The following is a 21,809-nucleotide window of genomic DNA, read 5'->3' on the forward strand; positions in this document are numbered from 1 at the left end:
TGCATTTAAGTAACACCTTCAATATAAGAACATTATAGAAGCAACTGCAAAACAGAATTTGACAGCACATCTCATGAGGAGACCAAAGCCAAATTAAAGAGTTCAATCATTTTTAAAATTATCCAGGAGTTAGAAGAGCTTTTAAGTCCTTCTCCCCATTTTTGGTATGACCCAGGAAAAAACGTCAGAACTCTGCAAAGTCTCCACTCCTAACACAGAATCAGTGCTGAATGTTCAAGAAATACGTTACTAAGCACATCCACATACAAATAGCATTACACATTTGGAACTCTCCTCCACAAAATGGCAGTTGATCATCATCATAGAATCCTTACAATGTGGAAACAGGCTCTCCGGCCCAACAAGTCCACACCAACTCTTGAAGTGTCCCATCCAGATTCTTCCCCCTATAACCTACCTGAGCCACACGTCCCATTAGTTGTTATTTATAAATCTGAGAAAATTAAGTTTTTGTTCGGGGGTATTAAGCTAGTGACGGATATGGGCCAAAGGCAGGAATGTGAAGTTAGACCACAGATCAGCCATATTTTCAGTGAATGGGGGAACAGGCTTGAGGAGTTAAATGTCCTACTCTTGTTCCTATGATCCAGTGTTCCTACGTCATTTGGAGACTGTTTTGGAGGTTCCCAGACAAGGGATAATTATTCTTTGCAAGGTTAAATTCCGTGGGAAATTTCTGGCTGATTATGCATTGGATCATCCAAGAATTCCCATAGCATATTTTTCAGGATGCATTGCTACGAAAACTGTCATCCAATTGGAAGATCGGAGCACTGGTTTATATTAATGCTTCTGAAAGTACTTTCATTACAAATTTGTGTTTACAGCACTTGTTAACGCATTTTTGAATAACTAAACATTTTGGTAAAAAATATTTGCTAGTTTGGTGTTGTACCCTGGTCACTTACCCAGTAAATTATATACTTTTAAATAACGTTTAAAGTTTTTAAAGTTGCTAATAATTGCATCAAAATAAAAACTTTCTTTAAAAGACTCTACATAGGCCTGCAATGGGCACAAATGAGTGGGAACATACCACTTTGATTCAGTCTGACCTGGGCATGTGGCCAATTTGTGGGTCAAAGCTGCCCTTCAATCCAAATTGTTTAAAACTAGTCCAAAAGATCGAGGCATCTAGATCTGTTTGGTGAAATATTGCGGTAGAACACAAAAACGCCAGATTGTAACAAGTAGGAGGAGGTGTCAGCCATTCTGCCAATTAAACCTGCTCCTTCACTCAATGAGTTCCTGTTTGATCTGATTGTAGCCTGTTACTCCATTTTGCTGTCAAGCCACCTCATAACCTTTGACCCCCTGGTGGATTAAAATTTGAGTATATTCAATGACCCACAATTCATCATTCACTGGAGTAGGTAATTCCAGAGGTCAATTGCTCTCTGAGGGAAGAAATTTGCCTTGTCATTTCTGTGTTAAAGATGTGACCCCTTGGTTTGAAAACATGACTCTCACTCTAAATTCCACCATGAGAAGAAATATCCACCTAAAACTTTCAATGGCCTAGTATTTGCTTCTGCAGTGTAGATTGTGGTTTTGCATTGGGATCACACAGAAATCCCTGTTCAGTTGACTGTGGGAACTGCACAGTAAATTGAAATTCCCTTGAGGTGATTACCCTGTATCTAGAATCTTTCAAAATGTCCCTTAGAATCAGAGATTTTGGAGGGTTCTTACTCAGTTAAGATTCAAAAATGTATAAACCTCGGCAAACTATTAAACTAAACCCTTGGCTCACTATTAATGCCACAGTTGCACACTGTAATCCCTGACACCCCCCGAACAATCCTCGACTCCGCTTACTCACACCCTGACCATGTCTTAACCAACAGTGTGATCCCCCAACACCACATCCATTTTCAAACAAACAGCTCTTCCACTCGAAATTGACACAGCCCCTTGATCAAATCTCTCGATCTACCCTAAGCACTCATTTTCTTAACTCACACCTGAAATAACTCCACACTTGCCAATATCCCATCACGTAATCTCCCTTTATTTACACATGAACAGTCTTTGTTTCTAGTACTGCCTCTTCGGAGTCAGCAGAATGCCAGAATCTCTGACACTCTCCTTTTTAATCTGTCAGCCTGGGCTCCCTGATTGGACCAGCTTAACAGCCTCAATCTGTGAACTCGTATTCCATGAGGTTCACCTGGCTTCACATGCAAATTGAATTTCCTGAGGAAGTCGTGGATGTGGGTACAATTGCAACATTTAAAAGACATTTGGATGGATTCATGAATAGGAAGGGATTGGAGGGAGATCAGCCTGGAGCAAGCAGGTGGGACTAGTTTAGTTTGGGGTTATAGCCGGCATACACAGGTTGATCAGAAGGATCTGTTTCCCTGCTATATGACTCTATGATTGATCTAGCTACATTTACGAGAACACACTACCCTTATATCCACAAGCTTCCCCACCCCACCTCACCTAACAGCCACTCATATTTCTCACCCACCTGCTGACCACCTGGCACCCTACCCATTTCAACTAATTTCACAGATGGAAAAGTCAGTAAAACTGGCAAATGAGACACGTTAGTATGGCATGTCTAGTAATCGAAGTCCAATGTGACTAGTATATTCATCTCTGAGTATTACTTTTTTTTTAACTGGCTTCTCTCTTTTGGCTGGCACTTTAACACCCTGCTCCTCTGATGCTGCTCGGCTTGCTATGTTCATCCAGCTCTACACCTAGTAATCTCAGATTCTCCAGCATCTGCAGTTCCTACTATCTCTGAAACAACCTTAACACCTTAACCAACTTGGCACCATACCAAACCTTTGTCCCACTAAATACCCGAACCCGAGATAATGGGAACTGCAGATGCTGGAGAATTCCAAGATAATAAAATGTGAGGCTGGATGAACACAGCAGGCCAAGCAGCATCTCAGGAGCACAAAAGCTGACGTTTTGGGCCTAGACCCTTCCTGATGAAGGGTCTAGGCCCGAAACGTCAGCTTTTGTGCTCCTGAGATGCTGCTTGGCCTGCAGTGTTCATCCAGACTCACATTTTATTATCTTGAAATACCCAAACCCGTTTGGTAGCCTATCCCACTTCCGACCCATCAAACACCTTAGCCGCTCACCCAGCTTACACCCCCACACCTAGGTTACAGCTTCACTTTTAACAGTGGCTGTGAAAATTTCAGTCAGGCTTTTCAATTACTTAACAGACTCCTGAAATAGGGGACAGGGTGTCTACTCTGATGAAACTGCTGGTTGTTATGATTCTTAAATTGGTCTTCAACATTTCTCAACAGAAGACAATTAGTGTTTCTGACAATGAACAGAATATTATCCTCTCAACATCAGTTAAGTTAAGCCCCTCCTGATGTTGAAATATTTCAATTAGCTGGCCTGTTATTATTCTAAGGTCAAAGGAGTGCAGGTTTAACCCGCCCAACCATTACTTGGTATAAAAGCTCCCCATCCTAGAAAATGACCTCATGATCCTTCTTTGAATGACATCCAACACAATTTCCTATATGTCCATCCTAATGAAAGGTGATTAGAGTTGTGTGCTTTGCTGAACAGTGAACTGTGAAACGCAGAGGTGATCGAGCTATTGCTGGATGAGACTCCAGAATGACCCTGAATGAATATATTAAATTAAACTTTGCCTGGGAAGAGCAGTTTTCTGGATTTTTACAGGGAAGCCAAAGTGGTGAAAGGATTCTTGAAACAATTTGTGAGTTTGACCTTTGTGCTTCATGTTACTAAAGGCTAGTTTATATTTCCGACTGAATACAATTTTCCTGCACAATAAATTTCATCTATACTTATTTAATTGCATTGTTACAGTAAAAAATTTAAAAGATGAATTCTTAACCATCACGATTTTTCCAAATGATGGTCATGAAAAGTTTGGTTCTTTAAGGTTTTTGGTCCCGTTGGGGATCATAAAAATGTCACAAATTATGACATGATATGTAGTTCTTACAGCTTCCTTAATCGGCAGGATTTTCACACTGATGACACTGCTGGTTGCAATGTTTCCTGGATTGGTCATCACCATTCATTAATAGAAGAGAATTAGCGTTTCTGACTATGATCAGAATTTCATCCTCGCAGCATTAATTAATTTACACCCCTCTGAATATTACATGTTTCAATAAGACAACCACCTTTTCTTCTAATCTCCAGTGAGTATAGATCCAATAGACACTTGGTAGTATCGGGTTTTTTTGTTGACGCACTAATACAGGTTCATGACCTGATGAGCTTAACCTGCAGTTAAAGTTAGCAACCTGTGGGTCAAACATTAATAGATGTCTTCATTATTCCTATCCACCAACGGAAATTAATACAATTGTGATAGTGCTTAGTCAGTTCCATTCTTTGACTTACTACTTATGAACGGGCTGAGAGTCTGCTACTTTAGTAACTTCACAATTCTAGCCAATTATTTCAGAATCTTCTTTCTTATTCATTCATGTTGAGTTTAGCGTTGTTGTGGCCTGGACACTAGAGGAGCTCTCCATTTTTTTTCAAGATCGTTCCATAGCATTTTTATTATGTGTAGCTGAAAGCATACACAAGGTCTCATTTTAAGGTCTCATCCAAAAGACATCTGACTGTGCAGCACTCCTTCACTGCTGCTCTGCAGTATCAAGCTAGTATTTGTGCTCAAAGTGCTGGAAAACTGATGAATAATTCTTTTTCTACTGAAACACAGATGCAAACAGCTTATTGTCGAACAGGCCGATTTCCCCTGCTGGCTTCAAATGAAATGCCTTTGACTGAAACAGCAGTCTGCCAGCACAATAAAGCCGTCAATATACTCCCAATGGCTCATGCAGCAGAAATGATCCAAGTCTGCCAAAGCTTCTCTGTCAATCTAACTACCCTCATAATGATCTGCGGGCTCAGAAAGACAGACGCTCCCAAGTTATTTTGCTTTTGCACACAATTCTTACGTTTTCTTTTTATTTTCATCCATATTAGTATTTTCAACCAAAAATTAGATTGGAAAGAAATTTAGCTTAAATGCAATGGCTTAGATAAAATTTTCTACACTTCCTAAAATATACAATTGGACATTTAACATCAAATATAGACTAAACAGGCAATTTCGTATTAAAAAGTTGGTACCAAAGGTAATGCAGCACTCTATTGGTATTGCAGTAAATTGAAGTTCCTAGCATCACAGATGATAATCTTCAAATAATCCAATTCTCACTACGTGCTGTGAAGAATTGGCTGAAGGTACTGGATACTACAAAGGCTATGGGCCCTGACAAAATTCCAAATATAGTACTGAAAACATGCGATTCAAAATTTGCTGGCCCTAGTCAATTTTTTTTTTCCAGTTCAGCTAAAATAAAAAAGCATCTACTTCGGAATTTGGAAAATTGACCAGCTAAGTCATAGCACCTAAGTAGGACACATCCAGTGAGGACAATTGGAATAGGTTGATTAGCCATGGTAAGTGCAGGGTTGTGGGGATTGAGATGGGGGATGCTGGGCCTATGAATTACCAATCTCTCTCTGCCAGTCTTGATCATCATAAAAGCGATCATCAGCAGTAGCAAAGGAATAACCTGTTCACTGACACTCAGTTTAAGTTCCACCAAGGCCACCAAGCCCCTAATTACATTACAACCTTGGTTAAAATGAAGGCAAAAGAGATAAACTCCAGAGGTGATATGACAGTGCATAGCCTTGATGTCATGCCACCATTTGACAGAAAATGTTGTGAAAGAGCCTGAGCAATAGAAATAATCAGGAGAAATGTTCTCCGGTGATTAGAGCCATGCCTGGCCCAAAGGAAGATGGTTGTTGTTCGAGGTCGGTCATCACAGTCCAAACACATCTCTGCAGCAGTTCCTGAGTTCGTAATCTCGGTCTAAACATCTTCAGCTGCTTTATCAGTGACCTTCCCTTCATCAAAAGGTCAGAAATGGGGATGATTGCACCATTCAAAAGTGTTCAGATACTGAAGCAGTCCTTGCCATTTTTGTTTACTTAGAACATTTTTGCCTTGTGATCTCAATGCATTCAAAAATGCTTTGAGGCTAATAAGATACTTCTGACATTGTGCTGTGAGAGTGGAGCCTGATTAGTTCAGTTGACTAGGTAGTTAGTGTGTGGAATAATCCTGACAGTGTGGGTGTGTGAAGTAGGTTTGGAAGTTATTTCCTCTCCCTGCTTCTGAGAGTGGAAGGTGGCAAACCAGCACTGCCAAAAACTGCTGAGAGAAATAGCTCAGATTGTAACATCAGTAGACAACAAGTCCAGGACTTGCATTCAGTCAAATCACTATTATCAGAGATTTGCAACTCATTTTGTGCGTGACCAGTGATGTCGACCCTTTCCTCCTACAAGCAGAAGAGGAAAATGAGCCTCCAGACAATGATGGACTGGCCCCCAAAAGCAGCCAGCGCTCCTCAGTCGCACATTGGGTCCTCCTCCACATTGTTTTAGCTTGGAAGATGATGATGTTTAGAGGCAAATACCTCTCTCCCTCATGCTGCCATTCCTCATGACTGAACTACTGCTGGCACATACTACTGTTCCACTCACCTGCTCCCCATGTTCAGACCCATCAGCATTTGCCCACCTGGTATCCATAGGGTGTACATCAGTCATTCAGACTCACACTGGCAGTATGGAAGATTTCAGCTTACAACATTGGACTCATTTTCCTGGGAGATCCCATGATAGCCTGCCTACCTCAATCCAGCTTTCTTCAATCAAGAGGGGCACTCTCTTCTTTTTCACCTGTGGCAACCCTTTTCTAGTCTGGCAGAATGACCCCTAATACCAACATTAAATTCTTAATATTTGCAGCATTTGCTATTTTCTTTTCAAAAATTCATTTTCCAGCTTTGGAAACAGGTAATTTTTCCTCCTGCAGTAACTAAAAATCTAGGTTTTCCACATCTTTACAGAAAACTCTAATAAATTGACCATAAACACAGCTTGTTTTCTGCCTGATTAATTCAGCAAATCATTCCGTGCACTCCTTTTTTCTTGATACTGACTTCTTCAGCTTAATTTTTAGTGGAGTGCAGATTTTTACTGGTGATATGCATTTACATTTATATTACTGTCGGTGTGATGATTCAATAAATTACTCTTGGTTAAATCATTCAACATTTCTTAATCGGGATGACTTTCTCTTAGCTGATGCATTGCAATCAAGTGAGAAGTTATTGAGGCCCTCAATTACATAAAAATTAATTACATTATTTAAGAAAGGCTGCAAGGAATAACCAAGGAATTACAGAACAGTGAGCCTAATGTCAGTGGTAGTTAAATGGTTGGAGGTGATTCTGAGAGTCGGGATCTCCATGCATTTGGAAAGGCAAAAACTGATTAGAGATAGTCAACATGGCTTTGCACGTGGAAAATTGTGTCTCACAATTGAAATGAACTTTTTAAAGAGGTGACCAAGAAGACAATAGAAGGCAATGTGGTAGACATTGCCTACGTGGACTTTAACAAGGCCTTCGACAAGATTCCACACAATAAACTGGTTAGTAAGCTTAGATCAACAGGGAGAGCCAGTTAAGACAAAACACCGCCCCCCATCTACGTCAACGGAACTGATGTTGACAGAGTGAAGAGCACCAAGTTACTCGGAGCAACAGTCAGGAATGAGATAACAGGAGCCTGAACACACGCACAAGTAGATTCAGGAACAGTTTCTTTCTGGCTGTAATCGGATTGTTGAATAGACTGTAGCCTCAAATAATGTAATCTGTATGCCTGTAAGCGTTTTTGATCTGTACATCTTTTGCGCACTGTGATCTGTCTGTATTGTTCGTAAAAAAAAACTTTTATTATATTTTGGTGCACGTGACAATAAAATCAAAATCAAAATCAAAATTGGACACAAATATTGAATGATGGTAGTAGATAGAGGATGGTTATGGGTTGTTTTTTGGACTGGAGGCCTTTGACCAGCATTCTGTGCAAGGATTGGTGCTGGGTCCAATGTTATTTGTCATTTATATAAGTAATTAGGATGAGAATATAGGACAGATTGCGAGTAAGTTTATGGATGACATTAAAATTGATGGTATAGCAGGCAGTGAACAATGTTATCAAAGAAGTCAACAGAATCTTGATCTACTAAGCCAAATGGGAAGGGGAATGGCAGATGGAGTTCAATTCAGAAAAATGCAAGGTACTGCAGTTTGGTAAGATAAACCAGAGCAGGACTTACATGGTTAATGATAAAGCCCTGGGGATTGTTGTCAAACAGAGAGACCTATGTGGGGCAAATACAGAGGAAGTAGCGAGACATGTGGACAGGGTGGTGAAGAATGTGTTTGGCATGCTTGCCTTTATCAGTTAGGGCATTGAGTACAGGAGCTAGGGCATCATGTTACAGCTATACAGGACATTCATGAAGCCATGTTTGGAGTATGCAGAAAATGCTGGTTGCACAGTAATAGGAAGGATGTTATTAAACTGAAAAGGGAACAGAAAAGTTTTATAAGGATATTACTCAAACTGGAAAGTTTGACAGTGGCTGGATAGGCTGTGACTTTTTTCTGTGGAGCGTAGGAGCCTGAGGGGCGACCTGATTGAGGTAAGAGCCTGAGGGGCGATCTGATTGAGGTTTACAAAATAATGAGGTGCATAGATAAGGTGAATATCCAAGGCCTTTTCGTCAGTGTAGGTCAGCCCAAAACAAGAGGGCATTGGCTTAAGGTGAGAAAGGAAAGATATGGAGTAACTTTTTCAGACAGAGGGTGGTGCAAAAATGGAACAAGCTGCCAGTGGAAGAGGTAGAGGTGGATACAATTAAAACATTTAAAAGACAAGTACATGGATAGGAAAGGTTTGGAGGGATATTGGCCAAACACTGGCAAATGGGACAAGGTCAGTTCATAAAACCTGTGTGGCTGAAGGACCTGTTTCTGTGCTGTATGACTCTATGACTTTTTGGCTTATTCACAGCCCCACATTCTGAAACTGTAAGGCTTTGAATTTGCTGATTGACTGCTAAAGAATACAATGAATACTTTCTTCCATTGTTTTTAAGGGAAGGTCCTACTGGAAATTAGTTCCAAGATGATATTGTGGAGAATTCAGCACCATGAGCAGCTCCTCAGATCTGAGGCAATCATGCCCAAGTGCAGCAAAACATGGACAATATTCAGGCCTGGCTGAAAAGTGGCCAGTAATATTTGTGCTACACAAAGCCATGCATTGACCATTTCCAACAAAATAAAAGAATCTAACCATCATTCCTTGGCATTCAATGGTGGTACCATCACTGATTCCCTCACTGTCAGCGTGCTGGGGGTTGCCATTGACCTGAAACTGAATTTGACTAGCTGTATAAGTATGGTGGCTAAAAGAGCAGATGAGAGGTTAGGAATCCCATAGTGAGCAATTAACTTCCTGCCTTCCTAGGGCCTGTCCCCCTATCTGCAAGGCACACCCTAGAATGTGATGAAATACTCTCCACTTGACTGGATGAGTGCAACTACAACAACTCTCAAACATTTTTAAACCATGGAGGGTAAAGCAGCCCACTTGATTAGTCCCACATTAAGATGCTTCTATTCTCTCCACCACCAATGCTCAGTAGCAGTAATGTGTACTATCTACAAGATGCACTGCAGCAATTCACCAAGGCTCTTTAGACAGTGTCTTAAAAGCCCATGACCACTTCTATCTAGAAGAAACAGTAGTGGATACATGAGGACACCACCATCTGTAAATGCCACTCGAAGCCACTCACCATCCTGACTTAAATATATTGCTGTTCATTCATTGTTGTTGGGTCAAATCCCTGAAACTCCTTCCCTAATGATGTTATAATCTGCAGTAGTTCAAGAAACCAACTCACCACAACCTCCCCAAGAGCAACCAGAGATGGACTATGAAAAAGTTCATAACAATGATTCAGAAAATAGAAACAGGAATAGGATATTGAATGAACCCTGCAATTCAATCAGTAAATAGGTGATCATCTACTTCAATGCCACCTTCTTGCATTATCTCAACATCTCTTGGTCGCATATGTGACCATAAGTCAATCAATTCATCTGTTGAACATGCTCAATAATTGAACTTCTATAGGCATTAGAGATTTGGGGAGGCAATGTTAAATTTTTAAAGATTCACCATCCTCTGAGTTATTTTGTTTATTTGGGGATGAGGACATTGCTGTTGGGGTCAGCATTTACTGCCCATCATGAGTTGGCCTAGAGAAATTGGTGGTGAGCTGCTTTCTTGAACCGTTGAAGTCCACTTGGTGCAGGCAGTTCATCAATGACAGTAAAGGAATAGTGAAACAGTCCCAGTTAGGAAAGAATATGACTTGGAGAGAAATTTGCAGGTAAGGGGATTCCCACGTATCTGATATATTTGCCATTCTAGATGCTGGTGGTTGTGGACATGGAAAGTGCTGTTGAAGGAGCCTTGACGAAAATCTGGAGTGTGTCTTGTAGATTTTGCTGTCAACCTGCTTTTCCCTGGATCATGTCAATCTTTTCAAGTGCTGTTGAAGCAACACTCATCCAGGTGAATGTGAACTATTTCAATACAGTCCTGACTTGAGCCTTGTCGATGGTGGCAGGCAGTGGGGAGGCAAGAGGTGAGTTACACGCCTCAGAACTCCAAGCATCTGACCTGCTCTTTCAGCCACAGTATTTATATGGCTAATCTGATTATGTTTCTGGTTACAGTAACTCCTGGATGTTGATAGTGAGGTTATTCAGTAATGGCAATGCCATTGAAGGTCAAGCAGAGGTGGTTAGCCTCTCTCTTGTTGGTCATTGCCTGATACTCATTGTGTGCAAATGTTACTTCCAAAATGGATATTGTCCAGGTCTTGCTGCATTTCGATATGGACTGCTTCAGTATTTGACAAGTTGCAAATGGCGATGAACATTGTGCAATCATCAGCAAACATCATTACCCTGATATTATGATTTTCATCGATGAAGCAACTCAAGGTGGTGGGACCTGGGACATTACTCAGAGGAACTCCTTCAATTCTGTCCTTGGGCTGTGATGGCTGACCTTCAAAAACCACAACCATCCTTCTCTGTACCAGGTATGACTCCAACAAGTGGAGAATGCCTCCTGATTCTCACTGTCTAGTTTTGCAGAGCTCCTTAATGGCATACTCACTAAATCCTTTCTTGATGTCAAGGGCTGTTGCTTGCACCTTCCTGCTGGAGTTCAGCTGTTTTGTCCATGTTTGGACTAAGGCTGCAATGAAATCAGGAGTTGAATGGCTCTGGAAGTACCCAGACTGAGTACGATCAAGCAGACAATTCCTTTGCAAATGCTGTTTCTTATCAGGGTAAACAATTCTTTTCCTTGCTCTGTTGATGATTGAGAGTAGGCTATCAAAACAGTAATTGGCCACGTAGGATTTTTACAGCTTTTTGTGCACAGAACATATCTGTGCAATGTTTCGCATTTTTGGGTAGATGCCAATGTTTTCAGAGTTGTGTTTAGTTTTGAAGCACAGGTGTTCAGTATTGTAGCTGGGCCATAGCTTTTGCAGTATCCAGTATTTTCACTCATTTCTTGGTATCATTTGGAGTCCCGCTAGTGGCTTCAGTAAAGGACCAAGATGGGTTTTTCACTTGACACATCTAGCTGGAGATGGATGCAAATAATTCAACCTTCTCTTTTTGTGGAACAACTCCCTTATGGCTTTACTGCTCCCTAAATTTAGAACGCTGAGTGCAATCAATTCTATAAAAGCTACAGTGACTATGCCTGAAACATGTGAATGGTTGTGAACCATTGGCATGGTGGTGTGAAAGGTACTATCCAAAGGCATGTGTTTCTTTCTTTTCCTTCCCAAGTGTTGTCATATATCTCTATCCTCTGAGTGGATAGTAAGAACCCTATCTGTAAAGACCAACAAAAGCAGGTTCATCGAAAATAATAAATGTGGCAGCTGGTTACTCAGCAGGTAACTAATATTCCCTGAATCCTAGAGTCTATAGTTCTTAAGCAAAATTAACAAACTTTTAAATGAGATTGCTATTTTAAGTCTGGCTAAAACTCCCCAGACCCTCAGCAGCCATCCAGCTTTTCTTTTAAAAAAGTGTTATTACCAGCTCCATCTTTAACAGACATTTCTCACAGTTTTTTAAAATCTTTCTCCCTCACTAAGGAACAGATCTACTTCAAACTGCTAATCAGGATGCTCCGCATAGGGCAATGTTAGACGAGCTATTTCTGCAGATCATGTCCAACTGCGATCTAAGGGAATCATTGCCTTTGTTAGGTGCATCCTGATCTATCCTAGCCCTATAAGACTCAGTCTGCAGCTGTTTCTAACATCCTCTTGGGTTTAAGCATTAAAGCAAATCCTTATTCCCCTAGTTTGCAGAATCTTTGGAGTTAATACAATTTTTCAAGGTCACACATTTCGGGCTTTAGCTTTCTTGATTTAATACAGCTGCATTAATTTCCTACATATTCTCTCCAGATCTGACTTGATGTTTACAAATATTTATTTCATATATTTTCAAATTTAGCAAAGGAACCAGAGAAAGGTTCTTATCATTTTCCCAGTGCTTAAAAGGGGCTTGGGAACCGATCCAAAGCCCTTCATCCTTGTTATCAATAGAGAGGTGAAGGGTGGCTGGAAGAAGGATGATGGGGGAAATAAGGGCAAAGACTCCTCGTGGATGACAGAAATCACAGATACATTCCTATATAATTTTCCTATGTACCACGAAGGACTATGTGACCAGACCAAATGAGTTAATGAGAAAATAAAAGTGGGACCTAGTGCTTACCTCCCAAGTATGCAGGCCTGCAATGAATCAGCGTAATACAAGGAAGAAGTGTTGTAGCTTTTAAAACCAAACTGAATAAATACGCAAAGGGGCAGACATTTCAAGGAGTGTTTGCGAAATGCAAAAGAATGGAACTAATCGGTACATCTTCTAACAAGCCCACGTGGGTATGATGCAACAAATGACCACATTATATTGACTCAATAACTTACATAAACATTGAAACAAGTGGAAGAAATGAATTATTGAGAAGTCAAAAGAATAGAAAAGTTAGGAGTCGGAGTAGTTCATTCAGTTCTAGGAGAATGTTTCACCATTCACTGAGATCATGGTTGAATTTTTGATGAAGTATCACATCAAACTCGAAAGATTAATTTTGTTTCCCCCTCCACATGGGCTGCCAGATCTGCTGAGTTTGTCCAGCACATTCTGATTCTACTTCATAGCTAATATTCTGCTCATGAAGCCATAAACATATGAAATAGGAGTAGAAGTCAACCATTTGACCCTTCAAGCCTGCTCGGCCATTCAATAAGATCTGGACTTCAGCACTGTTTTCCTGCACTGTCCTTATATATCACAGCCTCTGATACCAGTCTAGGGGCATGGTTATGGTCAGTCAGCCACTCGAAGTGGTCACATTCAGGATTTTTTTAAAAATTGATTTATTATTGTCATGTGTACTGTGATACAATGAAAAGTATTGTTTTGCGTGTAAATCAGACGAGTCATGCCTTACATAAGTATATCAGGGTAATAGAGCAGAATTCAGATTGCAGTGTCACAGCTTCAGAGAAGATCAACTCTAATGTATAAGCAAGGAGAGAGGATCTGAATATCATGTAGCCCAGCAGTCATCTTGACTCTTTCTATCCTATTGTGTGCTGTTTTACTCAGGAAATGAGAGAGGGATATATATTAAGTGAGATGAAAGTGAACGGCGTGTCTATTCCTGTTTGTGATGGTGAAGAGGTGCCTCAAGCAAGTGAATAGGCAGCACAGAGAGTGTGGAAGATTAATGGCATCTGAGTTTAGGATTGGTGAAAATTGTTAATCATCATCATAGAATCCCTGCAGTGGGCAAACAGGCCCATCAGCCCAACAAGCCCACAGTGACACTCAAAGCATCCCATCCAGACCATCTTCCTAATCTACACATCCCTGAACACAACAGGCAATTTAACATGGCCAATCCACCTCGCCTGCACACCTTTGGATTGTGGGAGGAAACCGCAGCACAAGGAGGAAACCCGCACAAACACAGGGAGAATGTGCAAACTCCACGCAGACAGTCACCTGAGGGTGGAATCGAATATGGGTCCCTGGTGCTGTGAAGCTGCAGTGCTAACCACTGAGCCACTGTCCCATTTAGTGGCAAGTTATAGTGGCAAGTAGATTATTCAGAAATTGAGTGGAAGGGAAGCCATAGGGGCCGGGTATGTAATTACTGAGCAGTGTTTGCCAGGATTTATCAAGAAAACATACTGGGCATCATGACAAAATACCTTCTTGAAAACTCAATCAACTGGCTCTTAGCCCATCTGCCTTTATTAGTTAGCTAATCCTCTACCCGTGTGAACATACTACCCCTACACTATGAGCTGTTATCTTATTAAGTAGTGAGGACAATTGCAGCATTTAAAAGGCATCTGAATAGGCTAATGCATATGAAGGGTTTAGAGGGATATGGGCCAAATGCTGGCAAATGGGGCTAGATTAATTTACAATATCTGATTAACATAGAGGAGTTGGACCGAAGGGTCTGTTTCGGAGTTGTAAATCTCTATGACTCTATTTATGCTATTTACCTTATTCTTACTTTAAAAAATAGGAGTATTCACCAGTCTTACTAAACAAACAGCTACTTTCCCAGCATTTGCACATCATGTAGTTTGTCATAACATTCTACCTCAGCTCACACTGTCAGTAAGCCTTTCCATCTGTGCCTTTTATCCTCTCATGTTCAATTCTCAAGTCTGTGGAGATTTTACTTCCTGCAGTAAACCTTAATTAAAGCTCTTCTTATCCCCTTTGCACTGAATTCTGACCATATGCGTTGGTGGGATTTTAAACCATGTCACGAGGTCATAAACCTGGGATTATGAATTACTGATTCTGTGACATTGCTACTGCACCACTGAGTCCAGAATATTATTTGACATGGAGCTTTCAGAACTACAGAATCCTATTGTCAGGTCCTCTGGCACACTGGTAGTATCTGTCCCTCTGGACAATTAGATCAGGTTCATGTCCCGCACTGTGATTTGTACCCCACAGAAGGTCAGTCATCACATAACAAACAAGTTGATAATCTGTCTTTAAAGTCTGCCACTGTATTGATGACAGGTATTAAATGCAAGAAATTTTCCTGATCAGCCAGAACTGGATGGTAGCTGCAGAGTTATAGTCGCCCCATAATAAAAGATTTCCTGCACCGACTCCTGCCAAGCGCACATGTCATCCTCATTCTGAGGGACCAGCAAACATGCAGTTCAAATATCATCTCCATCCAGTTCCTTAGTCAAGAATGTAACATAAAATTATATTTCAAATCAGTTATAACAGTGGGTGGTAGCATTTTAGCACGGACAGCATTGTAACAGAGCATGGTGTTGGCATCAGCAATTTCAACACGTCCCCGCGTTGCAATAGGAATTGTGAATAGTAAAGAAAAGTATTGACCTGAACTCATTTTTGTGTTGCCAGACTTTTGGACATCAACACCAATTACTGTGTCCCCATTGTGGTCTTCCTTTGAAATCAGATAATGGTTACTACAACCAAGATCAGATCTGGGATCTTGCTTCGACAACAACAAAAAGAATCTGTAGATGTTGGAAATTTGAAACAAAAACAGAAATTGTTGGAGAGGATCAGCAGATCTGAGAGCATCTGTGGAGAGAAATCAGAGTCAACATTTCAGACTCAGTGACCCTTCTTCAGGGTTCTAAAGGCCTGCTGAGTTTCTCTAACAATTTCTGTTTTTATCTGGAATCTTTCTTGTTTGTATCATTCACTACCTCAATGTGTAGTGCATTGCACCTGTACAATCAAGAAAACCAAGAATTCTGTTTTGTATAATCTCACTTTTAAAAGAATCTACTACATAAACTTAAATGTAAGAACATCCAGGTGCAATGACAATGAAATAATGAAGCATATATCTTACAACAAATATGTGACTATTGTTGAGGTATACCTTTAAGAGGTATTTCAGGAAACTCTACTATCCAACCATGAGTGAAGTATACTCAGGTGAACTTTAGGCAAAAGATGCATGCCAGCATGTTTACTGGGCTTCTAAAATTATCGTATATGTTTTCAGTTCTTTAAATTTAAAAAGTATGTTGGTGCTCACAATCCTCTTCGGCTGGGTGGTGTGATTTTGGAAGCATAGATAAATACTGTGACTATCTTTATAGTACAGACTATATAGGCTGAATGTCCTTGCATGTGTAATATCAGTTTGTGATTCAGTGACATTCAATGTTAGCTTACATTGGAAAATTAAAATGATACAAACACACTATTATTTCATGGTTGCATGACGAGAATTTGTAAATTGTGTTCTTCCTCAAGAGCTACACGCTGAATCATCATTTTTGAAATTCTTTCGCGGGATGTGGCTAGCCCAGCATTTACAGACCTTGAGAATGTGTTGGGGTGCTGCATTTTTGAAATGATTCAATCCATGATGAGTAAGTCCATCCACAATGCTTTCAGGAAGAGATTACCAGGATTTTGATCCATGAACAGCAAAGATGTAGTTCCAAGTTACGATAGTGACTGTCTTGCATGGGAACTTGTGGACTCAGGCCTTTTTAAGTGATTGGAATGTTGAATATGTGAAGTACAGAATTATATAAGTATGATTTTGAAAGGAAGCATATGTTTTGAGACACAAGATTTTCTCCATCGGAAAGAGAAGAATGAAATTAAGCTAAGCTCACACAAACACGACAAAGCTTTAGGAGAAGGATAAGCGAAATCAGATATTGTTCTTCTGTGAACAGAAAGGATTTATTGGAGGATTATGAGAAGAAAGTTAATTATGAGGCAGCTCCCAAGTGATTGTTAATGTCTAATTTGAAGAAAATGAGAAAAAAGCAAGTTCAAATGCAATTTTAATCAAATGATTTGTTTTTTTTAAAAATTGTATTAAAGAGCATTCTTTTTCTGTTTTAACACTGATTCTGAGCTGAACACTAACCCTCCTGGTAATTCAACCAGTAACACTGAAGTTAGAGGGAATTACTGGCTCAATAAGTGCAGCTTCAAAAAAGTACATACAATATATTAGATGACTTACATACTGCTTGAAAGAAAAATATGGAATTGAACTTTCCATCTTGCACTCATCAAGAGAAATGCAAGAATGCCAAAATTCAAATAATCACAATTTCAACAACAAGAGGAAAGGACTTGATTCAATAACAAGTTCTGATTGTGAAGAAGACATTTTGAAAGTATACAATTACCAGGTTTCATTAATAGTGGCATAAATACAAGGGGAGGGAAGTTATGCTCAACCTGTATAAAACACAAGTTAGCCCCTCAGCTGCAATATCGTGTACAATTCTGTGAATGCACTGTACAAAAGTTATGAATGCAGAAATATTTTCAAGAAATATTCTCAGGATGAGAAGCCTCAGTTTTTCTTTGAGAATAGAATGCCCACAGTATGGAAGCAGGCCATTCAGACCTCAATGACACACGGGAAGGCATCCCACCCTGACCCACCCTCCCACCCTCTCTGTGTAATTCTGCATTTCCCATGGCTAACCCACCTAGCCTGCATATCCCTGGACACAATGGGAAATTTAGCATTGCCAATCCACCTAACATGCACATCTTTGGAAAGTGGGAGGAAATTAGAGCCCCTAGAGGAAACTTTTAATGGCATGGGGAGAATGTGCAAACTCCACAAAGGTAGCTGCCGAAGGGTAGTATTGAACCAATGAAAATACATTGGAGAATTTGAGACTGTTTTCCTTGGAGAGGAAAAGGTTAAGCAATCAGACATTTCCAAAATCATGAGGGTTTGGGACACATTAAACAAGGAGAAATTGTTCTCACTTATGAAAGGATCAAAAATAAGGCAGTGAAAATATCTCTTTTCTTCTTAAACAGAGAGTGATTGGGATCTGGAATGCACTCTCAAGAAGTATGGTGGGGGCAGGTTCAATTGAGGCATTCAAGCAGGCATTAGATGACTACTCAAATCAAAATAATGTATGGGCTACAGGTTAAGGGGCAGGAGAGTGGCACTCAGCCCTGATGCACATTCTGAGAGCCATTGCAGAAACAATGGGGTGAATGGCTTTCTTCCGCACTCTTAATAATTCTGTGCTTGGTCCATCATGGCAACAATAACTATGCTCCTAAGTAAGTTAAAAGTGCAAAAGTTTTGAGCATATTCCTTTTGCTTGCATAGGCCAGATTTCCAATGTGTAAATGACTCACTCCACAAGCTTGAGTGATTGTTTTAATTTGATTCCCAAGCTGGTAATGTGACTAATTTACTCTTGCTAGAAAATAGATATATTTGTGAACAGGCTTCTCCTCTCTGCAAACAAAAGGAATATGTTCAAGCCTGGTGCCTTTCTCCAACTTCCTGCTAGTGTGATGAGTCTGTTGTTCAGCATTGCTTTCTTCATTGCAGTTTATCAGTCAATCTGAGTCTATTTTCAGCAATCAGTACCTTTCCGCCATGTAATATAATCCGGTGTTCTTACATTTATCCTGATGTGCAAAATGAAATCAACAACATATTTCTATAAATAAGTAAATCGTAAAAGAGTAAAGGTAAACATTGGTCCTTTAGAGGATGAGAAGGCCAATTTAATAACTGGGAATGAGGAAATAGCCGAGACATTAAACAGTTATTTTGTGTCAGTCTTCACAGTGGAAGACACATATAACATGCCAAAAACTAATAGCAAGAAGGTTATAGCAGGTGAGGACCGAGAAACTATCATTAACACAAAGGAAGCAGTGCTGCGCAAGCTAATGGGGCTAAAGGTAGACAAATCTCCTGGCCCTGATGAAATGCATCCCAGGGTACTAAAATAGGTGATGGGGGAAACAGCAAATGCACTAGTAATTATTTACCAAAATCCACTGGACTCTGGGGTGGTTCCCGCAGATTGGAAAACAGCCAATGTGACGCCACAGTTTAAAAAAGGAAGTAGACAAAAAGCAGGTTAATTAACAGGCTAATTAACATAACTTCAGTAGTGGGGAAAATGCTTGAATCTATTATTAAGGAAGAAATAGCAAGACCTCTGGATGTAAATTGTCCCATTGGGAACACCCAGCGTGGGTTCCTGAAGGGTGGATCACGTTTAACTAATTTGGTGGAATTCTTTGAGGACATTACTTGCATGGTGGACAATGGGGAACCTGTGAATGTGGTGTACCTGGATTTTCAGAAGGCATTTGACAAGGTGCTACACCACAGGCTGCTACATAAGATAAAGTTGCACAGTATTTCAGGTAATGCATTGGCATGGATAGAGGATTGGTTGACCAATAGAAAGCAAAGAGTAGGGGTAAATGGGTGTTTTCTGGTTGTGGGTCAGTGGCTAGTGGTGTGGCTCAGGGATCAGTGTTGGGACAGCAATTGATTACAATTTACATAGATGATTTGGAGTTGGGGACTAAGTGTGGTGTGTCAAAATTTGCAGATGACACTAAGGTGAGTGGTAGAGCAAAGTGTGCAGAAGACACTGAAAGTCTGCAGAGGGATATAGATAGCCTAAGTGAGTGGGCAAAGGTCTGGCAAGTGGACTATAATTTTATAAGTGTGAGGTCATCCATTTGGGTAGGAATAACAGCAAAATGTACTTTATTTTAAATGGTAAAAAATTGCAGAACACTGCTGTGCAGAGGGACTTGGGTGTCCATGTGAATGAATCGCTGAAAGTGGGATTACAGGTGCAGCAGGTGATTAAAAAGGCAAATGGAATTTTGTCTGCCATTGCTTGAGGTATGGAGTTTAAAAACAGGGAGGCTATGCTACAGCTGTATAGGGTCCTGGTGAGGCCACACCTGGAGTACTGTGCGCAGTTTTGGTCTCCTTACTTGAGAAGGGATATACTAGCACTGCAGGGGGTGCAGAGGAGATTCACTCGGGTGATTCCAGAGTTGAGAGTGTTGGATTATGAGGAAAGATTGAGTAGACTGGGATTATACTCATTGGAATTCAGAAGAATGAGGAGAGATCTTATAGAAACATATAAGATGAGGAAGGGAATAGATAAGGTGGAGGCAGGGAGGTTATTTCTGCTACCAGGTGAAACTCGGACTAGAGGGCATCGCCTCAAAATAAAGGGAAGCAGATGTAGGACTGAGGTCAGGAGGAACTTCTTCACCCAAAGGGTTGTGAATCTGTGGAATTCCATGCCCAGTGAAGTGATTGAAGCTACCTCACTGAATGTTTCTAAGGCAAGGCTGGATAAATTTTTGACCAGTAAAGGAATTAAGGATTATGGTGAGTGGGTGGGTAGTTGGAGCTGAGTCTCAAAAAGATCAGCCATGATCTTATTAAATGGCTGGGCAGGCTCGAGGGGCCAGATGGCCTATTCCTGCTCCTAAGTCTAATGCTCTCATGTTCTACTTTGCAGCAATATTCACATTTTTTACGACAGACATTCTTGTTACGTGAGATTGCATGTGATAGTGAAAAAATTAATTACATCGTAATTATTGAATTTTAAAATACTTATCCTCATGTTCAAATTCCTGCATGACTGCATCACACCGTGATCTGACTAATCTTCTTTAGCTCCATAACCTTCTGGGAGATCTTCCTTTTAAATCTGGCCTCTTCAGTTTGCCTGGTTTTAATTGCTGCACTCGTTGTTGGCCTTGCCTTCAGCTACATACTCCCTACACTCTAGAATTTACTCCTTCACCTTTCTGTCAAAACAGCTTACTTGCTTTCTTCCTTTTAGATACTGTACAAAACCTATACCTTTGTTTGTCTGTGATATTTTTGGTATTATTAGAATAATACAAAATACAAAATGAGGCTGCAGATGTATAATGTTATATATGGTAATGTCATCTGAGTATAAAGCTTCACAAAATCAATGAAAATAATAATGCCAAGATTGATGTTGTGATTTCTCTTCCTAACTTATTTTTAAATGAATATGAATGCAAGTCACTTGATTACCCTTGAACATATTATAAAACTGTCCTGAAAAAATATATGGTGTTGCATTAATTCCTGTGACGATTTACAATAAGAACTCACTCACTATCTCCAAATTAATATATTACACTACATTAATAACTCCTTATGTGCTGGGTTTCATGTTTTGAGTTATAATCTGCCTGCTGAGCACCCAAGAATATTTTAGCACATTAAAGACACTATATAAATGAAAGTTGTCGTTGGTAACAATTAGCAGGCTTAATCATACCTTATTTCCTTATTTACACCACTCCTAAACAATTTAACATAAAAAATAAAAAAAAAGCACTGTAGATGCTGGGGAACTCAAACAAAAACAGAAATTGTAGGAAAATCTCAGCAGGCCTGGCAGCATCTGTGGAGAAAAACCAGAGTTAATATTTTGGGTTCAGTGACCATTCCTCAGAATGCTCTGTCCTAAAGAAGGGTCACTGGACTCAAAACTTTAACTCTAATTTTTCTCCATGGATGCTACCAGATCTGTTGAGATTTTCCAACAATTTCTGTTTCAGTTTCAAAATAAAGAATGGGCCTTTAAAAGCATAGACAAGGCAAAAATCACTCAGCTGCATATGCTATACAGGCTTCCACTTTAAAAGTGAAAAATCAGTTCTATGAATGACTTGGACAAGGAAAGGATCTTGAAACACTGATGAAAAATGTTGACAATCTAGAAATACAGTACGAATGCAGCTTGGGGAAAGGTACAAGAAAAATAAATTAATGTCAAGATTAGATTTTCACTGAAGTCTTTTAGAAGTTAATTAATAAGCAGTTCAAAGATATTAAGTTGAGTCAACATTTTGTGACTGAGCAATTATGCAATTACAAGGGAA

The 21,809-nt window shown here is 40.0% G+C and overlaps 1 protein-coding gene across 3 annotated transcripts in view; it reads left to right on the forward strand.

Moving 5' to 3' along the window:
* Positions 1 to 21,809, forward strand: part of LOC125454282 (contactin-associated protein-like 5) — an 821,154-nt gene that overhangs the window by 420,729 nt on the left and 378,616 nt on the right. The window lies entirely within an intron of this gene.

This window comes from Stegostoma tigrinum, chromosome 7 (genome assembly GCF_030684315.1).
Source record: "Stegostoma tigrinum isolate sSteTig4 chromosome 7, sSteTig4.hap1, whole genome shotgun sequence".
NCBI lineage: Eukaryota > Metazoa > Chordata > Chondrichthyes > Orectolobiformes > Stegostomatidae > Stegostoma > Stegostoma tigrinum.